General features: G+C 32.6%; 1 long non-coding RNA gene across 6 annotated transcripts in view; it reads right to left on the reverse strand.

Annotated features, from left to right (window-relative positions):
• LOC116280637 (uncharacterized) overlaps positions 1–15,414 on the reverse strand; it is a 459,686-nt gene that overhangs the window by 12,752 nt on the left and 431,520 nt on the right. For all 6 annotated transcript variants that reach the window (XR_012072592.1, XR_012072591.1, XR_012072589.1 and 3 more), the window contains 3 exons: positions 5,269–5,395; positions 3,603–3,671; positions 1,123–1,233 (listed from right to left, as the gene is read on the reverse strand). This is a non-coding gene — a long non-coding RNA (uncharacterized lncRNA). The remainder of the gene's footprint in view (positions 1–1,122; positions 1,234–3,602; positions 3,672–5,268; positions 5,396–15,414) is intronic.

Below are 15,414 nucleotides of genomic sequence, written 5' to 3' on the forward strand. Positions count from 1 at the left end.
ATATTAGTGTCCTTTGAAAACACCGAATTTTTGAGTACTAGGAAAAGTGAACATGTCCCATGAAGCACAGGAAACTCTGGTGCCTAAAATACATTACTTATTGTATACAGTCTTTTGTGGTATAAATATTCACTGTATTTCCTCTCTGTACCTCAGCTTGAAATGAGCCCTAGCATAAGGCAATTTTACATCAATGAGGCCATCAAATCCACAATATTCCAGAAGTCCTATTTAGGCAAGAGTCTCTGACATGTTTTAACCAGTAGAGGAATAATATGGATTTGAGGAGGGTACTCACTAAAAGGATTTGTCATAAAGGTACATTTTTAAACAACTGTTTATCCCACCATTTCCAGAACTTTTAATATTACATTTTATTAAATTGAAATTCGCAGGAAGATGGCAATAGAGGTATTTCAATCTTAGGCTATTTTGTTAGAACCACTATAACCAGAAGCCCAGTGGTGATAATCCTGACCAGCTTCTGGGCTTCAACTTACACAATGGAAGGATTCAAGACATTCTCATTAACAAAGAAGAATGCAATTAGGTAACAACCAGAATAGTGAAGGAACTTAAAACTTTGAGGATAGAATGGAACATAAATTGTTTTCAATTATTTGAAGAACCACTCAATAGTATATAGACAGATTCCTTCTGCATAGCTCTGGAAAGAACAAGAACCAAGAGGCAGAAATTATGACTGTAATACAAAAGTGGAACAGACCACTTCATAGAGGTTAATTTCCAGTCAGAATTTATACAAGACAAAGCTAGGACAGAGAACTGGATATGAAACTGTGAATCTCCACATGTCATTCATATCAGGTTTTTGTTTGTCAGACAACAATTTTTCTCTTTATAATTGTTAAGCAACAACTTGGTAGACCACCTGTTTTGTCCTTCATGATACTATTAATTAGAAAATGTCAAAGATCCCTGTTCACTATTCCATCTCTGAGATTTATATGGTCATTGTAGGTGCCTTTTCTTTAGATTGAGAGCCGTGATCTGGCCTCTCCCACTCAAGGCTCCCATTATTTCCAAGGAACCACAGAACCCCATTTCATTGGGGGTGCCTTCTACTGTATCCCCTGTCTGCAGAGGACAGCCACAACTTACCTTTTCAAAGATGCTGGAAGAGTTCTCTTGGGTTCATCTAAGAAATGCTTAAGGGGAAGCTGAGTGGGTCATACATCATAAATTCACTCCAGTATTCTCTTCTTCCTGAGCCTAAAACATGCCAGGAATATGCCAGAGTTGCAACCTCATTGATTTTAGACCATTGTTAAATTCAGGCTTTAGTTAAGCAATATAAAATACTGTCAAGGCCAATGCCAGATGCTCAAGTCAAATCAACATAATAAATTCCAAATCCCAGGAGAGTGCACTATATCAATAAACTCTTCCCACTCTAATCTAGTATTTATCTCTTCTTTCTGACATGCTTAAAATTAACTCCCTTACAGGTACTCCAGACTCCTGCTGAGTTTTATTTCAGTATCTTGCAACTTTTTAATGTGCACCCTACCTCATTCAGTATCAGGCTTTGTTTCTATCTGGGTTGTGTTTGAATTATGAAAGCATGTAAAAAACATATAGCAGATATATATAGTTATTGACTATATTCCTTATGCTGTACACTTCATACCCCTGACTCATTTATTTTGCAACTGAAAGTTAGTATTCTTAATGATAATATTGAACAATAATACTAAAATTATCTCCCTTATGACCGAGAAGCATTTTCTCCCTTTAACATGCAACATGATGTTTGGTGTGCCAAACATCAGCCAACTCTTTAATAATTTGCCATTTTTGATAATTGTCTAACCAGTTGATTAAATCCAAAGATTTCTAGACAGTTAAATGTCTTGGGTTAACCATCTTGTACTTCAGTGTTAAGTGAGATTTTTTTCTTTCTTACATCAATACCCAATATTTAATATATAAAATTATTGTTTTCCAAGCCTTTAAGGGCAATACAGTTGCCAGTTGAACAACCCAGGTTTGAACTGTGTGGGTCCACTTGTACATGGATTTTTTTCAATAATACTACAGTACTACATGACTCCATGGTTGGTTGAATCCAAGAATGCAGAACCAGGGATATGGAGAGCTGACCATAGAGTTACTCAGATTTTCTACTGCATGGGGGTCAGTAGTTCACACAAGTTGTTCAAGGGTCAACTGTATTTAAATCTGTAGCATTATGGTAACTTCAGCTCTCTCCTTTGTTTTAATTTACCTGGTCTCTGCACAGAGACTCAGATTCAGTGCTGCTCTCTGTCTTGTTGAGATACTAGATATGCCTTGGGATCATAGTCTTGGTTTGTTACTTGTTTTAATTTGTCTGCTAACTTGGGAAATGTAGTTTGTCATGTTGGTACAGTTTTTAGACGCATGATATCTAACTCTACTTCTTTATCATTTCATATTATACATTAAACATTTATATAGTTACTATAGGGGAAGTCTTGGCTAATATATTTAATTTCACTGTTTTTTTTTAAATTAATACCTATGCATAGAAAACAAATAACATGGTTATATATAATGAAAGAGAGGAAAGAGGGTGGGGGATAAATTTAAAAGCTAGTCTTCTCTGAATACACTTTGTTTTAAATTTGGAACCATAATACATTTAACATAATTTTTTAATCCAAAAAGAAAATAGAACACCATTCTTAAAATTGGAAAACAAACCAAAAAAGGCAATCTAACTATAAATAAATTGGTTGCATAAACATCAGAGGGAAAGTAAGTTTTCAAACTACTTTCTTTTTCAAACTACTTTTAAATAAAAGTGTTTTGACTATAAACACCTAGTGTGATAACTTAGTAAATACCAAGTCTTCCATAAAGATAAACTTTTCATCATTGACTATTTGTTTATACTGATGTTCAAATTATACAGGATTGCAAGGTAACAGCTTGCTTAATTTCCTTTATCAATTTTTCCTAAATATTTGCCCCAAATTCTCCAAAGCTGACCCAGCATATTTTCAATGTAATTATAAACTTACGCACTTGAACTTATTTGATGAGTTGCAATCCATTGCACTTAAATCTTTACTTGTGCTCAAATCATTTCATCTTTGCTTCTTGGAAGCTTATTAAGGTTGACTCTTAAGTTCTATGAATATAACCCGAGGTTTCTTTAATAAATTCTTTGCTTTCTGGTCTAACATATTTTCCAGGTTTATATTGTACATTGCAAGGGCCAGACTTAGAACCTAGAATCAACCATTTCTGCAAAGCCTACTGTCCTTTCAATGAGGATAGTTTTTAGAAACTGCACCCTGGGGGCTGAGATTGCTCACTGATAATAGGCTGGTCATTTCTCCTGGTCTTTTGAGTGGAGAGACATAGACTGTGTGTGTGTGTGTGTGTGTGTGTGTGTGTTCATATTTCTTAAGACACAATATGTGGTATATTCTTATTGATGACTCCCAATTTAAATGTAGGATTTAAACTTAATTTCATTTTCCAATATGTTTCTCCCTCAATCACAATGAAACTCCTCTTTCTCAATGATACAACATTTATTGAATTTATCCCATAATATACACACAACCAGTTCAGAATAACTTCAGCCTTACCACCAAAGACATGGTTATAGAAGACAGGGTTTTCTGCAGGACTTTTTTTTCTGTTAGGTATATGTCATCCTAGAGATTTAAAGACAAATTAGTTTACTTTGTTTTATAATTTATAAAACATTTACATTGCTCAAAAGTTAAATCTACACATCTATCATTTATCTACAGAGAGATCCAGTCCCCATTATCGTCCTATCCACTCCATTCCTTCCCACCCATTTTAGGTGATATTTACACTTATTTAAATTTCATGATTTATATGCCTATTTTACTATAAATAAATATAACATACACATTTATACACATATTTCCTAATTTTTAAATGGTAGCAACTATACACACACAATAATAGTTAGCACATATATATATGCTATGCATACATCATACTGCATTTCTCTGAAATGCTTTTCCTGTTGAACAGCACATTCTGGAGATCATGTTCTGTATACTGTATTCAGCTGCATAGTATTCACATGTTTGTTTAACTAATCCCTTATTCATGGACGCATGTTTTCTTTATTATCCTTTGCCATAAAAAACAGTGAGGCACATTTTCATATTTCTATGAAATATGAAATATTATTGTTGATATGTTTTAATACCACTAAATGTATAGCAACTAGACGTATGTGCCTTCTGATGGATGAAAAAAGTATAGGGTATCAATTAAACTTCAATCTAATCAAACTTCTAAATATGACTCTAAGTTTATAGTAAATACAGGGGAATCAACCAAATCCAAAATGTGTGAAATTTTTCAGGGAAAATATTTAAGATTTGAAATAAATAAATATCAAAAGAAGATGAACTATTATAGATTTAAATGACTTGAAAGGCTTAACTGACCAAGTGCAACATATAAATTTGTTTATATCTTTATTCAAAAACTATTTGAAAAAATAGAGCTCATATGAAAAATCAAAACATTTGGATATGAACCAGATGATTAGATGATATTAAGAAATTATCCTTAATTTTATTTGGTTTAATCAAGTTTTAATTGTTAGGGATACATACTAAAGAATTTAGGCTGAGATAAAAATTTTTGATATTTACCTAAAATATTACAACAAACATATTGGGGCATTATTTGTTAATACAGCCTTGAATATATGTAGGTGAAATATGTTATCTGGGATCTGCTTCAAAGTATTCAGACAGAAAAACGGGGGGGCTACACAAAACAAAATTGGTAAAATACTTACATTGTTTAGATCTGGGTTATAATATAAAGAATCATTATAACAGTTCTTCTTCAACAAAATACTAAATCATGAAGGTTTGGAGCAAAAGAAGAGGTTCACAAGGTCATAGATCTCATCAATCTTCAGTTTACTAAATATTTAACACTGTACTGGATTTGTTCTAATTTTCATTACTAATGTTACTGAAGAGGGTCCTTGGAAATTTTTCCTCCAGTTACTGTTTCATTATTGGTCACAGTTTGATCTCTGACGAACACACGACAATAATTACATTTGATAACGAGCGTATTATTTGTAATTTAGACATTTCTAGGAATAAGTTGTAATTCATTTCTCTATCACCCAAGCAACTACAGCAATTTCACAGAGAAGGAAAGAAGAGAGGCAAGGTCTAGTTCAGAGCATCAGTGAAGTTCTGTCTTACGACAAAGCACCACTGGTTAGACTTCCTGAGTACTCACCAGTCACTGGTCACGCTTCTTTCAGAAACACGTGCTTCCTTTTGGCTATAGTTCTTGTTTTTCCAGGTTATTTATTCATAGCTACCAAAAGTGCTTGTAACCGTGGAGAGCAGTAATTTTTAGATACCTGTCAGGTCAAATGAATTCATATTTCCTCTGTTAACTCTTTTAATGGGAACTAATTAAGGTTCCAGGGGGTAAGCTGTTGCTATCTCACTTCAAAATACATCAGTATTTTGTTTTTGTACTAATACTAAAAATTGATCAATGTTTCCCTTGTTTTTATCACGTTGAGCTGCCTTTATTACTCTGTTGTGATACATAATATACAAATATTGGCAATGTAAAGTCCATGTAGTGTTAGTTTAGCTAAAATAATGTTAAGTAAACCTTTAAAAACCTGAGCATGTTGCTTCAAACAAATGTGTTAATAAATTGAAATATCAGTTTCAACAAACGTGTTTTCTCTTTCCCCAAATAATTGTGGGGTGTCAGAATTAAGAGTTCTTATTTAAATATCATAAATTCAATAGAGAAATGGGAAGAGGAGTGTTGTGGTCTACAGGCAGAGCACTGGTGCTTTATTATTATCATTAATTATTTTTTAAAATAATACAGTCTCTCTCAAACTGATATACTTTTCCATCTTGTCCCCTTTCCTTGAGAGTGAGGCAGCAGAGATATGTTAAACATTAAAATAATTTAGGTCATAACACTTTTTCCGGTCTCAAGTGTGTGGAGTTCAGATTGCACTCCCGTATATATAATATACTCAAGGCACAGCTCTTGGCGAGATGCACAAACGCTACTGTCAATCACACGTTTCTATTCTTCAAACCTTGTCCATATGTAAGTGACCAGGCATACATTCATTAATGACAATGACCATTTTCTGAAATCAGACAATACTATATTTTGAACATGCTTGATAGGTTTTCCTTATTTTTTCTTGCATTTGCATACTCATATATATAAGAGGTCAACCACATTTGGCAGGGTCACTTAAGACAACCCCTTCGGAATATAAATGATATGAAGATAGTAATAATTCAGATGCTTTGATAACTATGGACTTAGAGATACATAATTGTTCTCACTTCACACTGTATTTGACATTGTAAACACTATTTCTGTTATAAATCGGTGTCTCAGCTGCACATTGCAACTTGGAGTAGACCATTGAGCCGTCCTCTTAAATATTATGACATGGAGAAAATCACATTGTGCCTTAACCTATCAACAAAGGAGCAAAGCAATTACAGAGCTAAACAGAGTCCAGGAAGACCCAATAAAGAAAAATCCAAGAAAATTTGGTGAAAATTCTTAAGGGGCCTTCCAATGTTTAATTTAGGCCTGAGGCATGATTAATATTCTGATTCTAATTCAAAAGACTGAACCACAAAGGTACATCTTTTGGGTATTTTTAATAAGCATAGTACAACACTCCGTGAATTAACAGCTGGTCTGACTGGTATTTTACTTCTTCTTTGCTTACTCAAGTGAAGCAGTTAATATTAGTATAATCATCAAACTAACACTAGTCCGGCAGAGGGACAGATATTTTTTTTCCTAGTGTTGTGATGGAGAATATAAATTTTGAAATACACACAAAAAATCCATGGCTGTATTAATATTAATTAAACCATTGTTTTGGATCCAATACACAATAAAAGTGCTTTTAAAAAGAAAAAAAGTAAAGAAAAATTTAAAGCTCTACTCCATTGGAAAAAATAAAATGGCATTAATTGTATATTTCACACTTTGAAAATATAAGCAAAATATCAAATACTAAAATCATTAAATGAAATTGAATAGATGTTGGTGATAAATATTGAGAATAATATTATTATGAAAAGTGAAAAACATCACTTATCGTGTTTGTTTATCAGTTAGTTAAAACTATCTAATAACTTCAAGATGAAAGTCTTTCTTCATAAAACTGTATGAACACTTACAATATATTTTATACAAACCCAATACAAAGGTCACATTTTCCTGATCAGTGAAGAATAATATTTAGATCATGCAGCACTGATTTTCATAATTTTCACCATTTGCAAATAAGATTCCAATTTGTCATGCTCATTCAGATTCAGATTAATCATTAGTTGCTAATATTAGTTAAATAAAAAGTAAAAACAGGAATTATTTGATTTTCATTTCTAATACATTTACAGAGGAAGCATATTTGAAGCAAAATTTGGAACATAATACTTCTTAGTGTTTTATGCGGGTCATATTTAATTTTCATGCCAAATGTCTCATAGAAAAGCTCATGTTAAGCATTACTGTAAGTCCAAGTCTAGGTCTTTTAACCGTTGTGATCAAATCTGATCATTCTCCAAAACTAAATGGAACTACAACTTACACATATTTTATAGCTCTCACAATGACATTTAATTAGCTTGTAAAATCTTTAACATTTGCTGTTTGTCATTTCATTTATGGTAAAAAAAATTGCAATATTTTTATTGATATTATGAAATGCTAACTAAAATATTATGATCGTGTTTCTAATTAAAATCATTATTACAAAAAATTAACTCCATAGTACTCAAAGATGTACACTAAAATACGAATGAACTGTCTTCATGTTTTGGATTTTTTTTTTAATTCTATAATCAACCATTTTTAGAAAAGATGTGAAAGATAGCAGCTTTAAGTTTGACTGCATTTAGAAACTGACCCATTTAATATTAATAGGCATTATGCCTCTTTATATTTAGCAAATTAGGGATATGAAATGTGTCACAATATTATGTACAGTAAGAAATGTTTTTCCAGTTTTTAAGTTTTCCTGAATCAAGTGCAAAGATATTTTTCTTTGCAACATCAGTGGCACTATTAGTCTGATGACTGTCTTCATCCTCCCCAAACATTTTCTCTATGAGAAGGAAACATCCACGCACCCTCCTCTCCAATAACAAGATGAAACAAACACAAAGCAATAGTCATGTTGGTTTCAATTACATAACCAGTTACATAAACTGATTTGAGATGTCACGCACAAAAGTAACAGGGTATGTAGGAACTGTGACACACTGGTAAGTCTGTCCTCAATTAAGGCATTCAAATTCAATTTTTAAAAACTCCATGCAACCAAAGAAAAACACACTGGCAGCAAGATTCAGTTTCGAAGTCATTGATTTGAGATTCTGGCTGGTAAATGGTCTATGTCAAAAGCTACCCAGGTTTGTAACCCCTGCCTGTCAAATATTAGCTGCTGAACTTGACTGATAAAGGGGTGAATTAAATTACCAACTACTACAAAGGACATTTGTGACTGGCTGTTGAGGAAGTCCTGACATCAAATGTGGCTTTACTGAAAATAGATAATTTGTTTATTGGAGACATGTTGACGAAAGATTGATTATGAAGTTTAGAAAAAGAGAAAGATACAGAAGAGAGAATAAAAAAAGCTAAATCAAATTTCATTTTCCCTCAAAAATGCTCCAACCAGAACTGTAACACAAGTGTTTCAACTTCTTGCAATTGTAAGAAAACTCCATTATTATAAAGAAATCCAGATTCTAGCACTACTTTAGTGACTGTCCTAGAAATTCCTTATAATTTTTAGAATTCATTTAGAATTAGTAAAACACCAACATTGTATTAGAGCTATATGATTGCTTCTATCTTTTCCAGATCTAAATCTTATAAATGCTATTTTTATGGCATAATATTAACTGTTGAAATAAAAGCTTAAATCTTCACAAAAAAATATTAAAGAAGAAATTCCAGCACTTAGAAGAGAAGGAAGGTGGATGAAAGGGACCTAAAGGATGTATCTTATATGATTCTGCCCTCCAAAGACAAAAAGTTCTAGAAAAGATTTTCAGACACGGAAAATTATTTATAGTTTGCGACTACTCAGAGCATTTATATATTATCAGTTATTTTAGAATTAAGTATTCAGACAGAGAAGTTTATTGCACATTTAATACAAGTTTTATTTAATCTTTAGAGTGAAATTTTATTACAAAAGTATAACGTCCTATTTTACTAGTAAGAACAGAGAATTCTGTTAAAGCAGATTTACAGGGAAGTTCACAAGGGCACATCTCTAAACCATAGATCATATTTCTATTGGCAGAAACATAGCTGGGAAAGACTCATAGAATTTTAGACGCAGAAATGTTTTCAAAGGCCATACTCAGGATTTAGTGTGCTGTTCTTATAAAACTGTCTTCGTATTTTAATACAGGACTCTCCATAGTCTATACCTATGAGTACCTACTGAAACCAAACTAGTATTACTTTTGGATTAAACTAAGTTGATCAGTAGACAAATAAAAATTAACCATCACTTAATTGTATAATACTGGCTCTCTCTTTATATAGTAATTAGACTTGCTTCTATTCTGATTGAATTTTTTAAGCTACTGTTTGAATTTTGTAAGCACATTTATTTATTAAATAAATTTAAATTTGGTAAACTTTAATTTGCCAGAATAATTGTAAACTCTCATTCAATATCTTTTTTCTAAAAGAGGCTAAATTAAAACAAATGTTATTGTCTTTCATAACTTATTTGTCACTGAAAAGCATATTTGTGGAAAAAAAACTTTATCTTATTTATTCCTATTTACAGCACATATTTTTACATACATGAGATGTTTCTCAAGCTCAAAGACTGTTTGCCAACTTTGGTTTTATGGAAAGAAGTGTCCTAATAGTTGATATGGGAAGTAACTGACTTGGACGTTAAGAATGCCAGGATGGGGGACTAGTCATTCAATCACAAGAATCAAAATCACTGGAGAATACATACTGATGAAGAGAATATTTTCCTAATGTTTTGCCTTTTTAAAAAAAATCTGTTTCAGGATGTAAAGAGGAAGAATTGATGAGGAATCTGCATAACTTTGGGACAATGACTGAAGCCACAAAAATATCACAGTGGTGGCAAGTGCTGGAGGAAGAATGGTGGGGAGGATGGCTAGAAATGCTAGTGGTCTGACACTCCTGGGAGAAACTGCACTCTGGACTGATTGTGAGGGAGAGAGGGAGCTTTCTGTTGCCTGCATCCACCTGGAGCAGTGCTTCCATCTTGCTCAGCTGGCGGAGAGGAGCATGATGTGGAAGATGACCATATAGTTTTACAATTTTGAAGATGCCAATTTATCCCTGCTCTGCATAGACTTCTTTTTCTTCTACAGTTGAGGTAAAGTGCTTTGAGATCCTCCAAGTTTAAAGTTGAGGATAAACAAGTACTGAAAAGAAAGAACTAGAAATGGCTCTCTCTAATTGAATAAAGAATCTAAAGAATCAACTCTCTTATATATATTGAATGTTTTCAAGTTGCAAGAAATTAAATACCTAAATAATTGGAAAAATACATGAGGTTCATGGACTGGGTGTCTTGATACTGCTTAGATATCAATTTTCCCCATATTGATCTCTAGGTTCAATGCAATCCCTATTAAAATTCAAAAAATTTTTTCATAGAATTTATTAAGCTGATTTTAAAATTTATATGGAAATGCAAATAACCTAGAAGAAACAAAAACACTTTAAAAAAGAATGTTAGAAGATTTATACTACAATGCTATAGTAATCAAGATAGTGTGTTATTGTTAGAATAGACATACTTGTCAATTGAACAGAATAGATTCTAGAAGACTCACTGCTATAATAACACTTTTGACAAAAGCACAAGGCTATTCAGTAAAGAAAGTACAGTCTTTTTAACAGTCTTGGAACATCTTGACTATGCATATAAGTCTCAATATTTAACTCACACAGCACACAACATTTAACCTTAAATAGAACCTAGACCTAAATATTAAAATCACAGGTACAAAAGTTCTAGAAGAAAATAGTAAAAAGTCTTTGCGAACTTGAATTAGGCAATGGTTTCCCTTAGATGGGCTACAAAAAGTAGGAGCCATAAAAGAAAAATATTGATAAATTGTGAACCATCGAAATTAAAATCTTATGTTCTTAGAAAGACACCATTAAATAAAAGAAAGGAGAACCCATAGACCAGAAAAAAGATATTCACAACATATAAGCTGAAAAGAGCTTGTATCTAAAACACGAAAAGAGCTATATAAATGGAGTATAATCTGTAGAAATTGTGAGTCACTATATTGTACACCTGTAACTTATGTAATATTGTACATACACTGTACTTCGATTTAAAAATTATAGAACTGTAAAAAGATAAAAACAAAAAATAAAATGTTAAAAGAATGTTTACAAATCAGTTATAGGATGGTAAGCAATCTAAAAGTGTTGAAATGGTTTGAACAGTAGGATTACAAGCAAATAGATGATGAGTACAAGAAACAATGCTCAACATCATTAGTAATCAGGGAAATTCACATTAAAATCACAATGAGATTCCACTACAAACATACAAGAAAAACTAAAATGACAAAGACTGAAAATACCAAGTGTTGATGAGGATGTGGAGTAACCGGAACTCTCACATTTCTGGGGAGTAGAGTCTAGCAGTCTCCTGTAAAATTAAACATACACTTACCAAAGTAAGTTTATTTTTTAAATAAGTGATGATTAAATAGGATAAAAACAGTTAATCCAGATGACTATATGCCACATTTTAGAACAGATTTGATAGATTCATGTTAAGAGAATTTCAAATTATTTATATTTGGCATAAATCAGTTTGAAAAGCGGTGTTGTAACTGGGCTTGATACGGCATAGTGAGTCAAAATCACATGGATGTAATGCTCCAATTCAGGAATGATTTTAAAAATTACTGTTTCCTGGTGACATTTAATCTAAACCTTTATGCACCTGTGACTGTCATTGTTCTAATTAAAATTCAGAGATCACATTCATTTTTACCTTTTGCTTGTTAAAGTATTACTTTTAGATTTCTTTTTCTGTAAGAGTACTAAACATCTGACTAATAGTTTCCAAGGTTTTAGAAGGATCATAGACAGTACTAAAATCTGCAGAAGCAATCTTCTCACTTTACAAAAAAATACAGCAAATTGCATTGACATGAAAGTTAAGATATAATTTTAGAGGGTCATTGGTCGTCTAAGGCACATCCATATACTTCCTAGGGATCTATGAACTCTTAAAGAAAAAATCCATGATTCAAATAAGATTTTGAAATTTTGAAAATATGAGACAGGCAGACACAGTTTCAAAATTTCTTCTGGCTTGCTATAGATTTAACTTAATGTAATAGTGAACAAAACTCTTTACCATTTAACAGTAAGAATTTCTTGAAAAACCAAAATTTACATCATTATTGGGAGGACATATTGGATGGCGGTTGTAAGTGCCACATCTGAAATCGTTTGACTTGAGATTCTGGATCAGGAAGTGGATAAACTTTTAACATACTGAAGCCATAGTTCTCTCATCTAGGAAGTGTGAATAACAACTAAATCAGTCTCTTCAGTGGGTATAAGGAGTAGGTGAGATAATCCACAAAAATTACTTAGTAGAATGACTGGCATATATAGTGCACTTAATGCATATTAGCTACTATTAATGTTCTCACTGGTAAAATGAAGGCATAATTTGAAGATAATCTTCCAAAGATGCTGAGGTTCCGTGATTTCAGTGTTCTCTTTAAGTGGTTGCTTTTCATTATTACTTTTACATTTATGTAACAAAGGAATACTATTTTTATTCTGGACCCTAGCGTTTAGTACTGCACATATTCTTTTCCTTACATTATTGTCGAACAAAAGAACTCTGATGATACACTGCCCCATACAAAGCTTCCTTGTGTAATATTAAGATAGATCACTTGCCAAAAGCATAACCTCACAAGAGGCCAAAGGCATGGGGCAACAAAAACGTCTTTATATAATGACTGGTTCACAGGCATCCTGTGCCTTTTAGCATGATTCAAATTTCCTCCTTGGATTAATTCTGTATAGCTCTCACGCATACCCATGTCCCTCACAAATCAACTTCCCTTGCTTCTAGAATGCATTAGGGGTCTTAGCTTCTTTTTAAAATAACTACAATCTAATTTTCTCCCCAAGTTTTGTTTTCAACACAGAACAAAGAGGAGCTGAATATTTAACTCCCTCATCAATAGTAATCATATTGGTAATATAAGATAAAAGAAAAATGAAACAGAAAACTTTGATACTCAATACACCACCTAAAGTTGCTCAAGCTTTAAATTTATACAATTAAAATGTGAAATATAAAATAATTAAGGTTAAAAACCATGCAGAACCAGAAAAGGGAAACCTAGAAATTATTCTATTAAAACATAATCATAAAACTTTAATTATATTCAGCATTCTAGGTTAGAATGATGAAGAATGCCTACTTTCAAAGTTAGTTTGAAGGTAGTAGATCCTCAGTTCACTTACATTTTTTTCTCTCTTTATGTTTTCTTTTTATCATGATTTGCCTTCATTGACTCTCTTCTGTCAATAAATAGGACAGAGGTAGGAGTAGCAGTGATAATGAAAACCTAAGGGTGTTCAGAACCAATATCCATACCTTATTATTACAGCTTCTCAATTTCAAAGGATTATCATAGTCATATACAGAAAAAAATAAAGAGCTTATATATTATAAAGCTCCTTGTGCCTAAAATCAGAAAAAGTGTGTTGTTTACATTGAAATTTCTAAAAACTGAATGATATATCTCCATTTTAGGTTTTGTTGCTGTTTGTAAGACCATGACTGGAATAACTATTTTATTACATTCTAAGCACTTTAAATGGATTTTATCCACCCAAATAAACATTTAATGAGAGCATATAAATGTATAAATGTCTTGGTCCTTTGTTTCTGCAACTTACCTAGATTGGTTCTGTTTATACCATTGCAAAGAAATCGATGTTCTTTCATTTTTCTAGTTCTGCTAGTCTTGCCTATATTTTCTGTTCTTTTAACTTCCTTGATCAAATATCAAATATTATCTATTCTACCTCTTAAATATCTCCAAATATATGCACTTTTCTCCGTTCCGTCAGGCTCTTTATATATCTTGTTTGGATTATAGCAATAGCTGCCAAATCAGTGTCCTTTCTGCATGATTTGGTTCCCGTCTATCTGTTCTCTAGATTGGATGAAACTTTCTCAAGGCAGAACAAATCATGTCTCCCCTATTTACCATACTTTAAGTATAGTATTAATATGGTGCTGTTAATTTGTACTGTATATATATATATATTTTTAAATTTTTTGTATCTCTGCACCCCTACCTCAAAAACATAGACATACACTAAAAGCTTCCTACTGCCTGAATGATAAAGTTCAGTCATTTCACAAGGACAGTCAAGGACTTTCATGTTTCAGCCTCTTGCTTATCTTGTCTGTATTGACATATACCACCCCTATCTGTGTAGCCTAAATTTTTCCCAGATCTTTTTAGTCTTTGTACATTTGACATGATGCTTCTTCTGATTAAAAACTCTTTAGCCCTTATTTGTTTAAAATAATACCTCACTAATTCTTTCAAGATTCTACTTAGATGCCACCTCCTTACCTATTCAAAAATAGATGTGTAGCTTAAACACCTCTCATGGGAGACCAACAACAGCTCAAGAGCAAAGATCTTGTCCTAGCTCTCCTTGTGTGCACAGCACCTAGTCCCTACTTAATGCTTATAAATATGTGCTAATGAACGTATGCATGCTTGGCTCTCTTCCTGCATTTTCACTTCACTTCTCAGGTCGCCTCACCCCACACATTATTTTTGGATAAACCCACCTGGTCCTATTGACACTCTCTATCAAACACATTTCAGAATTTGTTAAAGCTGGGTGATACACATGTCGTACAGCAGCAAAAGGTGAGTTTCGATGTATAATTTTGGCATTTGAAAACAACTGAGATAATTTAAGTGGTATACAGTCAGATTTGCATGTTAGCATAAACACTTTTATGACGGTCTGAAAAACTGATTGGCTATGGGAGAGACTGATGTTGGTGTGGTCAATTCAGAGGCTATTTCAATAGTCAGAAGAGAGATGCTGAGTACATGGATAGGAGTGAGGTAGGAAAGAAAGAAGCATATTCTAAATATTAGGAGGTAAAATCAACAACTTTTCATTAGAGATTCAGGGGGTGAGTTAGAGTCAAGGAAAATTCCTAGGTTTCAGGCTTTCCCACTCTGCCAAATTAGAAAAAGAAGAAGAAATTTTGGGGTTGGTATATGTGGCAGTGAGTGAATAGAGAAAATAAACAAT

This window comes from Vicugna pacos, chromosome 5 (genome assembly GCF_048564905.1).
Source record: "Vicugna pacos chromosome 5, VicPac4, whole genome shotgun sequence".
Lineage (NCBI taxonomy): Eukaryota > Metazoa > Chordata > Mammalia > Artiodactyla > Camelidae > Vicugna > Vicugna pacos.